We start from the raw sequence: 14775 nt of genomic DNA on the forward strand, positions 1-14775 counted from the left end.
TTTCAGCAATATTAAAAAATGTGCTTTAGCCATGCCTCTCATGAATGAATTAACGAGAGAGAACTTTGTTGAGAGCAGACTTGGAGATCCCGACTATCTAATACTTTTTAAGATTCTGTGACTTAGCTGTGACAAAGATAAAGAACGTTCCGTGACCTTTTGAAAATAGATTTATTCATACGGTTCTAACTTATAAAGCCTTGAAAAAGTTGCTTTTTGCAACGAAACACGTGTCGGCTGTGGAGTTTCAACAACGTTGTGTTAACTTCTTCTCACAAATATCTGCTGCACAAATTCGTGCTATTTCGTTTTGAACATGTTATGTTGTATATGGGACATTAAAACATAAGTCCGACATGATTTGACCAGAAAGGAAATGATTTTTGGTGCTGTGCTCTGTTGCTTATTGTAATAGATTGTATGTGCTTAGAGGCTTTGCTTCTGCGCAGGAGGACACTATGGATGGCACAGTGTCTTAACATTGAGCACGCAATAAGACAAGCTATTCCAAACATTTGTTAAACTCAACAGAGGTGCTGACTGTTGCTGTAGTTACCACTGCCATCATCTCTATTGCAAAAATAAGAATAATAAAACTTTGAAGACTAGAAAGGGCATTCTCTGCCTTCAGCTTAAATTTATTGGAGTAGATTTTTAGGTAAAGGGGAATTTGTCGTGATAAAGCTCATGTTTAAAGTTATAAGTTTTTTACTCAAATTGGTGGATATGTCCCCACCGGAGGTGGTTTTGTGAAGACCATCCTTAACCCTTAGCACAGAAAGATGAAACATGAATGACTAAATAACAGTGATGTATTTACACAACTCAGAGAGATAGCGTTCTGTACTTAGTTGTAGTCATGACATGGAGTCAGATCAATTGATCACGGAGCACTAACAGTCCACCTCCATACCAGCTACTCTCCAATCACTTGGTCATTATATCTGTGCCTTTGACCCATAGCGCACTCTGCTGCCTTTTGACAAGGTTCGTGCTCTACAAGTACCATAGACACATACATTGATCATGACAGACCATCTCATAAAGTTTGAAAGAGTGAACCATATAGTTTGAGTTGCCTCATTAACTCCACATTCTTGTATTCAGATCTCCATTCAGACCCCAGTGCAGTGCATTGTATTTCACCACACTTGAGGGCTTGCATTTGCTGTGCAACTACAACTGACTTTTTTGAATTTTACACTTTTATATTTTAAGCTAACATTTTACAACTCTAATTGCCATCTAGAATTGCACAATTGAAACCACTTTTAAGAATGAAGAACGGAGAGTTTTTCAAAAATGTCATACAGTCAATGTCACAAAAAGTCATGATATAGATTTCATTTTTGGAACATGACTTAGCTATTAGCTGTAAATCATTTATTAGACTGTTGAAATATTTTTGTATTTTGCCAGAACATCCCCTGAACATAGTTTTATTTTGCTGACTGTTTCAAAGAAATACTAAATCAAAGACTCTCCAGATGTGACCTACCTTGGAATTAACACCTTTCGACTCTATGCTACCAAGAAAGGACCCATGAGCCACATGGACAAAATGAAGGAGTACAGTATGTGAAAATAGAACCAAAATCGTATTCTGTGTTACTCCCTAATCACCTTTGTGTACACTTTCCCCCCCAAAAATTATGGGTCAGCCTACAGATTTGCCTGGATGAACCTTATTTTCAAGTTGACTGATCTACACAATGGGGATAAATAGATTATTCATTACCTTCGGCAGATTCAGCAGGCTGTACATTGAAAAGTATGACTCCTATAATAAGGACCAGAGCCAGGCCATAGAACACCTTCTGAGCCATGGTTTAGTGCAGTCTCCTTAATTCAGTCTGTTTGTAGATTCTGGATGTGGATTGCCCTTCAATACTTTAATGCCACTTTTATATCCTCAGATCTGTTTGTTTAATGGTTTGATATTTTTGCATAAGCATACTCTCTGTCACGTAAGCCACATACTTTGGTAGTAAAACTAGTCAGCTGTTGTATGGTACATAGCCAAACAGGATGATGTATTTTACTATGGTTACCAATGGACCCCACTGGCACTCATTTTAGAGCACCATGACTCTTGATCCTGATAAACTGCTTTTTGGCAGGTTATTTATGCTGTGTAAACTGTGCAAGACAGTCGCAGCCCTCTTTAAACAACATTAATGGGCTGTCTGCCTTTGCTGCCAGAGAGAGAGAGAGACAGAATACTGAGACTATATTATTAGACCTGGCCCCTTGGCGTGGGTCTCCCTTCTATTTTTCGATGTGGCCTCATGTGTTTTTGCTGGTGTTAGATGCTTTGGACACTGTGCCACTGCTGTCCAGTGCCACAGTGCAAGTGCTCCCTATGGTAAACTGATGTATGGATTAGTGATTCCATGATTGGCTAGTTTGGTTTACCTATCAGACTCTAGTACAGTGCACCGGGAGTGCCCAGGGCTTTTAAACCAAATGTGGCTAGTGGGCTTGCATCACTGGTTGTGCCACCCACAAAAGCAGCCTGTAAAGTGTGTCTCAGGTCTGTCATTGCAGAACCTGTGTGCAGTCTGGTACTGCCATGCTGACTGGGCAAGTACACCCACTTGCCAGTCCCTAAACCTTCCCTTTTCTTCATATCATGCACCCCTATGGTAGGCCCAAGGGCAGGGTGCATTGTAAGTATGAGGTAGGACATGCCCTGGTGTGTGTGGCATGTCCTAATAGTGAATTGCAGCCATTTTCATTTTTCACTATTGCAAGGCTACCTGTTTCCCATAGGCCAGAATGGGCAGTTTGATTATTACATCTTATAATCCTAACTGACAGAAATTCGAGTTTAGTATGCCTGAACTCAGAATGATAAAATAAATCTTTTATTGAAGTTGGTTTTAACATTCTGTGTTTGAAAATACCACTTTAAGAAAGTAGGTATTTTCTTGCCTAACCATCCAAGCCTGCCTCTGCTAGGTTGTGTATTCCTTGTCTGGAGTTTGAGTGACAGGGGCTGGGGGATTCCAGGAGACAGGGTGATTCAGCACAGGGCTGAATAGAGAGATCTACATGTAGATGGGTGAGAGGAGTTGCACCTGGGACCTGAATAGGGCTGTGCCTTCCCTTCACAATGATGGCTCCACCTCCTGTAGTGTGTCTGATGTCTCTGCCCTGCACTCTGAAAGGAAAGAAGGAGTCATGTAAACAGAGTGCTCCAGGACTGACCAGAACTGGTTTGGACTAGGCAAAGGCCTCTCAGAGAACAAAGAGAAACTGTATAAAAATACCCAGACACCAGAACTTTAGACCACTTTGGGAAACAAGAAGACATCTTTGCTGGGGAGAGGAACCAGAGAGACTGAGGAGAGACTATCCCTAAGCTTGAGGGATTGGCCTGCAGTGGTTGCCTGACTGCCAAAGAGTGGAGAAAGGAACTTTGTGTATACTTTAATCAACTTGTGAAGGATCTCCAAGGGCTTGAGAAAAGAGCTTGCGTCCTGCTGAAGTCTCAGGGACAACAGACTTCACCAACCAGCTTCCCAAGAGTTCTTTGGAAGTGCCTGCTGTTTTGCGAGGCTTTCTGAGGGACTGCGTGTCGCAAGGAGCTGGAAGCGCGAACTCACGAGCAAGAAGCGTGTCGGCCAACTTCTTCTGTTGCTTCACAACGAGAAAGAGCCTCGCATCGCTTGAGAAGAGGATCGATGTCTCATAAGACGCAGCCGCATCACCGGGAAGCGTGTCACAGGGCCTGTCGCGGCCCAGAAGAACGGTTGAGTCATCGCAGGTTCCCGGAAGCGCCTCGCATCGCCAGAGAAGAGGATCGACGTTGCATCAGATGCTGCCGCATCACCGGGAAGCGTGTCGCAGGGCCTGTCATGGCTCGCATTGTTGTCGAAGCACCTCGCATCACCGGAGAAGAGGATCGACGTCGCATCAGATGTCGCCGCATCACCGGGAAGCGTGTCGCAGGGCCTGTCGCGGCTCGCATCGTTGCCAAAGCGCCTCGTATCGCCGGAGAAGAGGATCGACGTCGCATCAGACTCCGCCGCATCACCGAGAAGCATTTTGCAGGGCCTGTCGCGGTCTGCCATCTATGTTTCACTACACTGGATCTTCAACGCATCACGGCATTGCGTGCTGCATTGCCACGGAAGCGCAGTAACAAACCAAAGCATCACCTCCCCTCGCAGAGAAGAACCAACGCATCCCCTACGTAGCAGTAGGGACCCGACGCATCACCGTTCTTGCGTGTAAGGAACCGACGCATCAACTTACCTGCAACACTTTCGTTGTATAGCGTTGCGCATCTTAAGGTACATTGAACTCAAAGTGTTGCATTATTCCATCTTAAGAGAATTAAGCTATTTCTACCATTTTAAGTACAGTATTGGGGATTTTTGTCGTTTGTGGTCTTGTGATAAGTTTATATAAAGAATACTTATTTTTGATATACACCTTGTATGGCGTCCATCTGTAGTGTTGTCACTTGGTTACTGTATGTGTTCACAAATGCTTTACACACTGCCTCTGAGATAAGCTTGTCTGCTTGTGCCAAGCTACCAAGGGGGTGAGCGGGAGTTATTTTAGGAGTGTACCCCCTTACCCTGACTAGACGTAAGTGTTCCTACTTCCTCTGCCAACTAGAGACCCCCAAATCTAACATATATGATCATGATTGTAGTGAGTCAGGGCTCTATGTGGGGTGGGTGCTCAGCAAAACCGACATTAAAATGGGCCCCAACTAGGCCCTATCTTTCAAATCCTTAACTTTACAAGCAAACACAATGATTTCTTTCTCAACAATGAGTGCATCAAACCTTCAGGCAATTCAAATCAATGATGTATTCACTGTGAATTTCACACATGTTACTTCACCAGGTGCTGTGTTTCTGTAGTTGTTTTCTTCATGAAACATATTAAAATACCATGCAGAGTGAATTGCCTCTGGGAGTTGGGTGATTTCAGAAAGTGGATGAGTGTCCACGATAGCACGACAGAGAGTTGAGGATAAATGCAGTGTGAGGTTCTGAGAGGGCCAGTATTTGGACCATACATGGTTAGGTCTCTTCAAGACATTTTGTTTACTGTTAGTAGGCTTGAAGCCTTCCTATTAGTTACCATTGGTGGGCCTCAAAGCCACTCTCAATTGCTTTTGGAACCTATTTTTTCTTTTGTTGAACCACTCTACAGAGTGTAACTTTCCTAGCTGATGTTTTCATTTGCTTGGTGTTGTAGGCTTTACAGCTTGACTTTATCTCTCCCGTAAGTACTCGCTATCTGTAAACAGGCCTGTAAATCTTGGTTTTATCTTGTCTCATTTGCTGTAAAGCCAGAGGTCAAATAAGACAGATGTCAAATGTCAGGCTTTTTCTGAGGGAAATTGGTGTTTACTTTTTTTTTTGCTGACTTCAAAGCAAAAGAATCTATCTGACATTCTTCCTTTTGAGTTCCTATGCGATAGGACAGGCTGTATGATGAAATCTTTTCTAGCACACAATAAACATGAACTGTGCTGGTATTTCAGAATACATCAGAATGAGAACAGTAGAAATGAAATACTTTTTTTGTAATTCTGAAAGGTGATGGAAACAAATTTTTTAATTCATTATCATTTGTGTGAAACAAAACTGTATATCTGTGCAAATGTAATGCCCATTTTCAATTTTCAATTGGAAATGTGTTGCATCTAATGAAAGCGTACTATCATACCATGGATATTGCACATGAACACCACTCTACTTTACACTACTCCCTACCAAAACTCTATGCCCTTCCAATCTATGCCAAGCCATTCCATGCCATGCCACTCTACTCCATGACACTCTACTGTAAAACACTCTACGACACAGCTCCTTACTTCACTCTATACACCTCCACTCTATGCCTCTCTACTCCATTCTAACCCACTCTACTTCAATGTACCCCAACCCAATCTACCCCACTCCACTTCACTACAGTCTACCCCTCTCCACTGCAATCTACCACACTCTCATCCACCCAATTTACTCAAATCCACCCAATGTACTCTACTCCACTGTACCCCACTTTATCCTAATCTACCCCACCCTACCCCACTCTTTTCCACTCCAGTCTACTTAACTTTTCTCCACTCCAATCTACCCCACTCTTCTCCACTTCAATGTAACTCCACTCTACTCCATTCCAATCTATCCAACTTTATGCCACTCCAATCTACTCCCAGTCAACTCCACTCCAATCTACCTTATTCCACTGTACCCCAATCTCTCCCACCCCACTCCAATCTACCGTACTCCACTCTACCCCAATTTCCCCCACTCCACTCTACTCTACTCCAATCCACCCAATTAACCCTACTCCAATCCACCCATCTATCCCACTGTACTCCAGCCCACGCCACTCTACTCCACTCCCCCAATATACCATGCTCCACTCTACTCTAATCTGATCCACTCCACTTCAATCTATAGCACTCCAATCTACCACACTCCACTCCAACCTAACCCTCTCTATCCCAATCTTCCCCACTCCAAACTAGCCCAATCTACTCCACTGCAATCTACTTCACTTCAATCTACTACACTTAAATGTACCCCACTCCACTACATACCACACAACTCCAACCTACCCGACCCCACTCCAATCTACCCCAGTCTATCCCACTGTACTCCATTCAATTCTCCCCTACTAATCCTCCCAATCTACCCCTTCAAGTACTCTACTCAACTTCAATCTACCCCATTCCAACCTGCCCCACTCCATTCCAATCTACCCTCCTCCACCCACCCCACTCCACTCCAATCTAACCCAATCCACTCTACTCCACTCTTTCCCAATGTACACCATTTCAATCTATCCCAATATACCTCACTCCACTCTACCCCAATCTACTTCGATCTACAGTAATCCTATCGACCGCAATTCACCCAAACTACTCCACTGCAATCTACTTCACTTCAATCTACTGCACTTCAATGTACCCCACTCCACTACAAACCACTCAACTCCAACCTACCGTACCCCACTCCAATCTACCCCAGTCTATCCCACTCTACTCCATTCTATTCTCCCCTACTAATCCACCCAATCTACTCCTTCAAGTACTACACTCGACTTCAATTTACCCCATTCCAACCTGCCCCATTCCATTCCAATCTACCTTACTCCACCTCACCCCACCCCACTCTACTCCAATCTAACCCAATCCACTCTACTCCACTCTTTCCCAATCTACAGCATTTCAATCTATCCCAATATTCCTCACTCCACTCTACCCAAATCTACTTCGTTCTACCGTACTCCTATTGACCGCAATTCACCCAAACTACTTCTATCTACCCCAATCCACCAACATTTACTTCACTCCACTCTTATCTACCCACCCCATTCCACTCCAATCTACCCCAATCTACTGACAATCTACCCCACTCCACTCCAATCTACCTGACCGTACTCCACTTTTCACCACTACAGTAAAACCCCAATCTACCATGCTCCAGTCTACATCACTCTATTCCAATGTACCCCACACTACCCCACTCCACGCTACCATAATCTACCCCACTCTACTGTAAACCAGTCTACCCCACTCCATGCTACTTCAAGCTACCCCACTTCACGCTACTCTAAATCATCCTATCCCTCTCCATGCTACCCCTGTCTACCCCACTCCATGCTACTTCAATCTACCCCATTCTACTCAATCCCGAATATACTCTACCCCACACCACTAATGTTTGAACATTCTGCACAGCCGCCACATTGGTGTACAGCATAGGTAAAACACATTGCCAAAGCCAATAGCTCTTGCATAGGCGAGACATATTGGCATTGCTAATGCTTGTTGTTGTTCCTCCAGGGTCTTCAAATCTGTGGCATCTCAGCAGACTGCACAGAGCAGTGGCCACATAAATACCAATTGTAACTACGATTCTACAGAAATCACATGAGTTTGCGATGCTTACAGAAAAGAGATATGAAGAAATATTCAAACAAGGCTTGGGTGAGGTTCCAAACGGCGTGCATCACAACTTCACAATTGTTGCTAAACATTGCTAGTTTTGTGATCTTAAAAATAAAATAATGTAAAAGGGCTCATTCACTGTGGCATTAACTATTGTAAAGTAGAAGGGCCCTAGGCCCACATACTAACTCAAATAATGACACAGACACTAGTGTTGTGAGTAAATAATTGGCATGGAGCATGTTCCCCTTTTATTAGTAGGGTCTCTTGACTGGTAGAGCCTGTGTTGGATGGGTGTGTGGTGGGTCTTAGCACTGCCCCTAGGGAAGGGCTGCTGCATGACATGTCGAGAAAGACACTTCATCCCCCCAAAATCCAAAAGAAAGGACACAGGGTCCAACATTTGGGAACAAAAACAAAACAAACCTGATATCACATAGTCCACCAGTCTCTAGAGTCACTCAGCAGGACAGCAGTGGACACATGGACAGATAATACTGGCTGCAACAAGACATCTCTGCTTGCATTCATACTTTAACATGTCTGAGAAAAGAGATGTAAACCGGTTCAAGGACATCCAAAACCAGGCCAGCTGTAGTCATGTTCATTGTGTGGAGTTGGCTCGCTCAGCTGATGCTCCTGATGATTTGTGGTTGGTGTCAACATTTCAAAAACAGGGTGTGTCAGGAGCATTGTCGGAGTCCATCGTAACGCTTACATTTGTGGTGTTGTTTGACTCCTTGATAACAGTCTTGACGTCCTGCAATCTGTTGAAGTCTCAGCTCTTAGGCCCTAGCAGCTCCTGGCATCCGTTGGTGGGACAGTGTCAAATCCATCTCTCGCGTTCATAGAGACCCTTTAGTTGGGTTTCAAAAGGACTACGTGTGGTCTGTACTGAGGGGGAAACGACCTTTAGATCACGGTCATTAGACCGCATTGCCTGTACAACACAGTTGTTACAATGACCGCGTTGTTACAACGCGATGCCATTACTACCCAAGTCATTACATCGACTTGCAGTAGATGGCACTCTAACATAAGGAATAGTATAATTTACTATTCCAACACCTTGCCTAGAAAGCACCCTGTCCAATTTTCCTGGATGGCAAGAGGATCGAGACCACGGATCGATTTTCTTACCTCGGAATAAACTTTGACAGGAAGGGTAACTGGCACGCAGCAATAAATGCCAAACATCTAGCTTTCACCCGAGCAATAGGAGCCCTGAAAAACTTTGCGGCCAAACTAGGTGGAAGACCCGTGAAAGAATTGATTTCAATCTATAAAGCAAAATGTATCTCTACTGCTATTTATGGGTCTGGCCTTTGGGGAATTGAAAACCCACAACTTATACAAAAAACTGAAAATCAGTTCCTGCGCTATTTATTAGGGGTCCCCAAATCATCAGCAACCTACATTGTACACATTGAGCTGGGTTTATTGTACATTTCTGATGTTATTAAAATTGCGCCTATATTATTGTGGCATAAAATTTGGGTTACCCCTGAGACTTCATTAAACAGAGATTTAATCACTGACTGCCTCAAACTTGATGGAATAAGTAATATCAAATGGCTCACCTATGTAACGAATATGCTGACGGACCTCGGACATCCATAGTTTTTTGTGAGGCCATCAAGTATGGAAATGGTGTCCAGAAAGTCGCTAAGAGAGCTGGCTCTCATCCATCTAACAAATAAAAGGTGGAATCTGGAAAAAACAAAAAATACAGTCATTGAATACCAGCAAATAACTGTTCATGAAGGGCTCCAAGGGTACCTGTCGATCCAGTCAAGTTGCTATGCCCGAATGCTATTGACCCGTCTTAGACTTGGCACTTTTTTTCGTATGATCACCTTTCCTGTTTGTAATAATTGGTCAAATGAAATTTTACTATGCCCTTGTGATGATATCTCTGTTCAATCAAATATCCACTGTGTTGTATTTTGTAAATGTTATCAGATGCCAAGGGGGGCTTTTCTGAAACCAATTTTAAAGGCTTGGGGTATCCGTACGTGTAGACCAGCTATGATCAGGCTACTACAGCTAGAAAACGAATTTGTCACCTCTGCCGTAACTAGCTTCTTAAAACTGGTCATCAGGTTTCGGAACTCAATGCAATCATTTTGAGTACTAACCCTACATTTTAGACCTTGTTGTTCCTCGAGGAATACTAGCTTCTTCTTAAATTAATTTTTATGACTTACATATGACAGTTATATCAATAATATTTCCAATTCAGGTCACTGTCTTTAATTGTATTTAACGTTCATTGTACTTTTTAATGTATGGTTTTATGATTTTGATCCGAAAATCGAATAAAGCTTTCTTTGATTGATTGATTGACCTTGCCTACTGTTGCGTAGGCTGGAGTTGGAATAGTAAATTATACATTCCTAATGTTACAGCGCCATCTACTGCAAGTCGATGTAATGACTTGCGTACTAATGGCATCAGGTTGTAACTATGCGCTTGTTGTAATGACTGCGTTGTTACCTACCACGTAATAAAAGAAAGTGTTGTAACGTGCTATAGTCCACCGAGGCTCCATGTGTGACATGTCTGGGCTGCTTGAAGACCACTGAGGAGCCACTGCCTAATTACTTAGGGTAAAAACAACAGTTGATGGACAGAATGCAGAACAATGTCATACATTCACCCCATTACAGATATCTGGGCCTAAATCCATCGTTTTTTTGCTCACCATGCCATTCCAGTTTGAACCCAGCCATATGCAAATCAGTCTTGACCCTGTGCATCATGGGAACAGTCCAGCCCGATCTGCCAAGCCAGGTCCCCCTGGACTGGAACCAAGCATCCTAGGACCGGTTTCGGGGTTTCACCCCTCTTCAGCCAGGATAGCTTGATTCCAGTGGCATGGTGAGCACGGAACTCACGTCTGAGCATTCCCGTCCCACTCGGGGTGACAAATGCAAAAACAACAGTTGATGGACAGAATACAGAACAATGTCATACATTCACCCTAGTACAGAGATCTGGGCCTAAATCCATCGTTTTTTTTGCTCACCATGCCATTCCAGTTTGAATCCAGCCATATGCAAATCAGTCTTGACCCTGTGCTTCATGGAAACAGTCCAGCCCGAACTGCCAAGCCAGGTCCTCCCTGGACTGGAACCAAGCATGCTAGGACCGGTTTTGGGGTTTCACCCCTCTTCAGCCAGGATAGCTTGATTCCAGTGGCCTGGAGAGCACGGGACTCACGTCTGAGCACACCCGTCCCACTCGGGGTGACAAATGCAAAAACAACAGTTGATAGACAGAATGCAGAACAATGTCATACATTCACCAAAGTACAGAGATCTGGGCCGAAATCCATCGTTTTTTTGCTCACCATGCCATTCCAGTTTGAACCCAGCCATATGCAAATCAGTCTTGACCCTGTGCCTCATGGGAACAGTCCAGCCCGAACTGCCAAGCCAGGTCCTCCCTGGACTGGAACCAAGCATCCTAGGTCCGGTTTCGGGGTATCACCCCTCTTCAGCTAGGATAGCTTGATTCCAGTGGCATGGAGAGCACGGGATTCACGTCTGAGCATACCCATCCCACTCGGGGTGACAAATGCAAAAACAACAGTTGATGGACAGAATGCAGAACAATATCATACATTCACCCCAGTACAGAGATCTGGGCCTAAATCCATCGTTGTTTTGCTCACCATGCCATTCCAGTTTGAACCCAGCCATATGCAAATCAGTCTTGACCCTGTGCCTCATGGGAACAGTCCAGCCCGAACTGCCAAGCCAGGTCCTCCCTGGACTGGAACCAAGCATCCTAGGATCGGTTTCGGGGTTTCACCACTCTTCAGCCAGGATAGCTTGATTCCAGTGGCATGGAGAGCACGGACTCACGTCTGAGCATACCCGTCCCACTCGGGGTGACAAATGCAAAAACAACAGTTGATGGACAGAATGCAGAACAATGTGATACATTCACCCCAGTCCAGAGATCTGGGCCTAAATCCATCGTTTTTTTGCTCACCATGCCATTCCAGTTTGAACCCAGCCAAATGCAAATCAGTCTTGACCCTGTGCCTCATGGGAACAGTCCAGCCCGAACTGCCAAGCCAGGTCCTCCCTGGACTGGAACCAAGCATCCTAGGACCGGTTTCGGGGTTTCACCCCTCTTCAGCCAGGTTAGCTAGATTCCAGTGGCATGGAGAGCACGGGACTCACGTTTGAGCATACCCGTCCCACTCGGGGTGACAAATGCAAAAACAACAGTTGATGGACAGAATGCAGAACAATGTCATACATTCACCCCAGTACAGAGATCTGGGCCTCCAGCCATCGATTTTTTTGCTCACCATGCCATTCCAGTTTGAACCCAGCCATTTGCAAATCAGTCTTGACCCTGTGCCTCATGGGAACAGTCCAGCCCAAACTGCCAAGCCAGGTCCACTTGGACTGGAACCAAGCATCCTAGGACCGGTTTCGGGGTTTCACCCCTCTTCAGCCAGGATAGCTTCATTCCAGTGGCATGGAGAGCACGGGACTCACGTTTGAGCATACCCGTCCCACTCGGGGTGACAAATGCAAAAACAACAGTTGATGGACAGAATGCAGAACAATGTCATACATTCACCCCAGTACAGAGATCTGGGCCTACATCCATCGATTTTTTTGCTCACCATGCAATTCCAGTTTGAACCCAGCCATTTGCAAATCAGTCTTGACCCTGTGCCTCATGGGAACAGTCCAGCCCGAACTGCCAAGCCAGGTCCTCCCTGGACTGGAACCAAGCATCCTAGGACCGGTTTCGGGGTTTCACCCCTCTTCAGCCAGGATAGCTTGATTCCAGTGGCATGGAGAGCAAGGGACTCACGTTTGAGCATACCCGTCCCACTCGGGGTGACAAATGCAAAAAACAACAGTTGATGGAGAGAATGCAGAACAATGTCATACATTCACACCAGTACAGAGATATGGGCCTAAATCCATTGTTTTTTTGCTCACCATGCCATTCCAGTTTGAACCCAGCCATATGCAAATCAGTCTTGACCCTGTGCCTCATGGAAGTTCGGGCTTGACTGTTCCCATGAGGCACAGGGTCAGACTGATTTGCATATGGCCATGTTTGAACTGGGGTGGTGGAGTGAGCTAAAGAATGATGATGGTTTAAACCCAGATCAGTTGACTGGGGGTGAGTGTTTGATTTACTCAAGCGCTCCGTCCATCATCCCCTTTGGTATCGCTTAATTACTTAGGGTAAGCAGGTGGTCACTGGAGTACTAATTCTTCAGAGAGTCAATGGTGCTTTGTGACTCGATTGCACTTCATCTACAGCATGCAGCCAATCAATGACTGTGTGCGTTCTGGTTGCAGTGCAGGGTCTCTCTTTCCACGGTGGCAGACCCTATTCTCCTTCTGGCATGACAGACCACTATCTGGTGGTCTCCTTAGCTGGACACTGCTGTCCGTACATCGCTAGGTGGCGTTGCTGCTGCTCCACTGGTGTCTTGTCTGCCTTCCTTTTGGTTATGTGCTCCCTGGGCATATGTCACTGGTTTTCAGGTATTTCAGAGCTCTGCTGTGCTTGTTAGTGGGGTCCCTTGGTGCTTGGAGGGTGCAGATTTTCTTTTTCTATTTATTTTTTCCATTGAACTTCCCAGCTGGCACCTACAAGTCTTTATGGCTGCTGTGAGTTTAGCCTCCTTCTTTCGGTGGCAGCAGTTCACCACCAGGGAGTGCACAGTGCTCCTCTGCTCTCGTCTTGGGTTCTCCTTCCCTCTTGGCTTCAATGCATTCACTACTGTGAGCGGATGACCCACCACTCTACTTACTTCCTGCAAATCTTAGCAGACAGGCATTTGCCTCCTCCAGTGGGGAGCAGTGGCAGTCCTCCTCCCCCTGGCATCAGCAGTGGCTTCACAGTGCACCTCGGCAGGTAGTGAGGCTCCTTGAAGTTTGGATAGTCTCTTCAAGGGAGCCCTCTGCTGGCGAGCAATGGCTGGTGTTTCAATGCTGGCATGGGAGACAGTCTCCTTTCCTACCCATGGTGGTGAAGGCAGATGTCCACTAGGGGGCATGCAGTGCTCCGCACCTCTGTGATGGGTTTGGTGATTCGGGCATGGACACAGTGAGTGAGACAGGCTTAGCTCTCACCGGTTCCTCAGCCCTCTTCAGGGTCAGTTGGGCCACCTGGTTGTTCTCTTCCCTTTTAGGCCTCTCTGCAATTGTTCCGACACGCATGCCAAAATCCCTCCGGCAACAGGTAATCAGTTTATTTCACCTTTCATTGCCACATCGACAGCTAGGTGGCTATCTGACAGCATGAGGTGGTGGCAGGTGATCATCAGGGTGATTGCAGCACTCCCTGGACCTACCTCATCTTTCCTTTACAGCCACTGTCTCTGCTGTAGCACAGGATGGCGAGAGCTATTCCTGCTACTACCCAAACTTGGTGAGTTTGTGGAGAGGGCACGGCTCCTTGTTTTGATGTGTGATCTGTGCAGTGCTCCTAGTGCTTGGCTTGCATCTTCCTTTCATTTAGCGGCAAGCAACAACCAGTGCTTCAATGTTAGTGCAGGAGGCAAACAGTTTCCTTTTCTCCCCTGGTGGTGACAGACGGCCACCGGGGGTTGCACGGCACTCTCCACGCTTGTCTTGATTTTTCCTCTTTTTCACAGATGGGCCTCACATCTCTCCTGCCTCAGCATGCTGTGCTTCTGGTCTGCATCGATCCTGTGGGGCAGCGAGATATGGAGGCGTTGTACCCCGTGCTTTCTCTTCATATCTGGTGCATGTCATACTAGGTACATATCCACACAGAAGGAATGTCAAGGATTGCCACAGCCCATTGTTCTTGGCCAGTCAGTGCGGTAAGCTGGA

General features: G+C 45.5%; 1 long non-coding RNA gene across 2 annotated transcripts in view; it reads right to left on the reverse strand.

The window, feature by feature from the left end:
* LOC146801670 (uncharacterized) overlaps positions 1–14775 on the reverse strand; it is a 399120-nt gene that overhangs the window by 23359 nt on the left and 360986 nt on the right. The window contains exon 1 of one of the 2 annotated variants that reach the window (XR_014967633.1): positions 1739–1879. The exons of the other annotated variant lie outside the window; for it this stretch is intronic. This is a non-coding gene — a long non-coding RNA (uncharacterized LOC146801670). Of the gene's footprint in view, positions 1–1738; positions 1880–14775 lie in introns of those variants that run through there. 2 annotated transcript variants of the gene reach the window in all.

Source organism: Triturus cristatus, chromosome 8 (assembly GCF_964204655.1).
Source record: "Triturus cristatus chromosome 8, aTriCri1.1, whole genome shotgun sequence".
Lineage (NCBI taxonomy): Eukaryota > Metazoa > Chordata > Amphibia > Caudata > Salamandridae > Triturus > Triturus cristatus.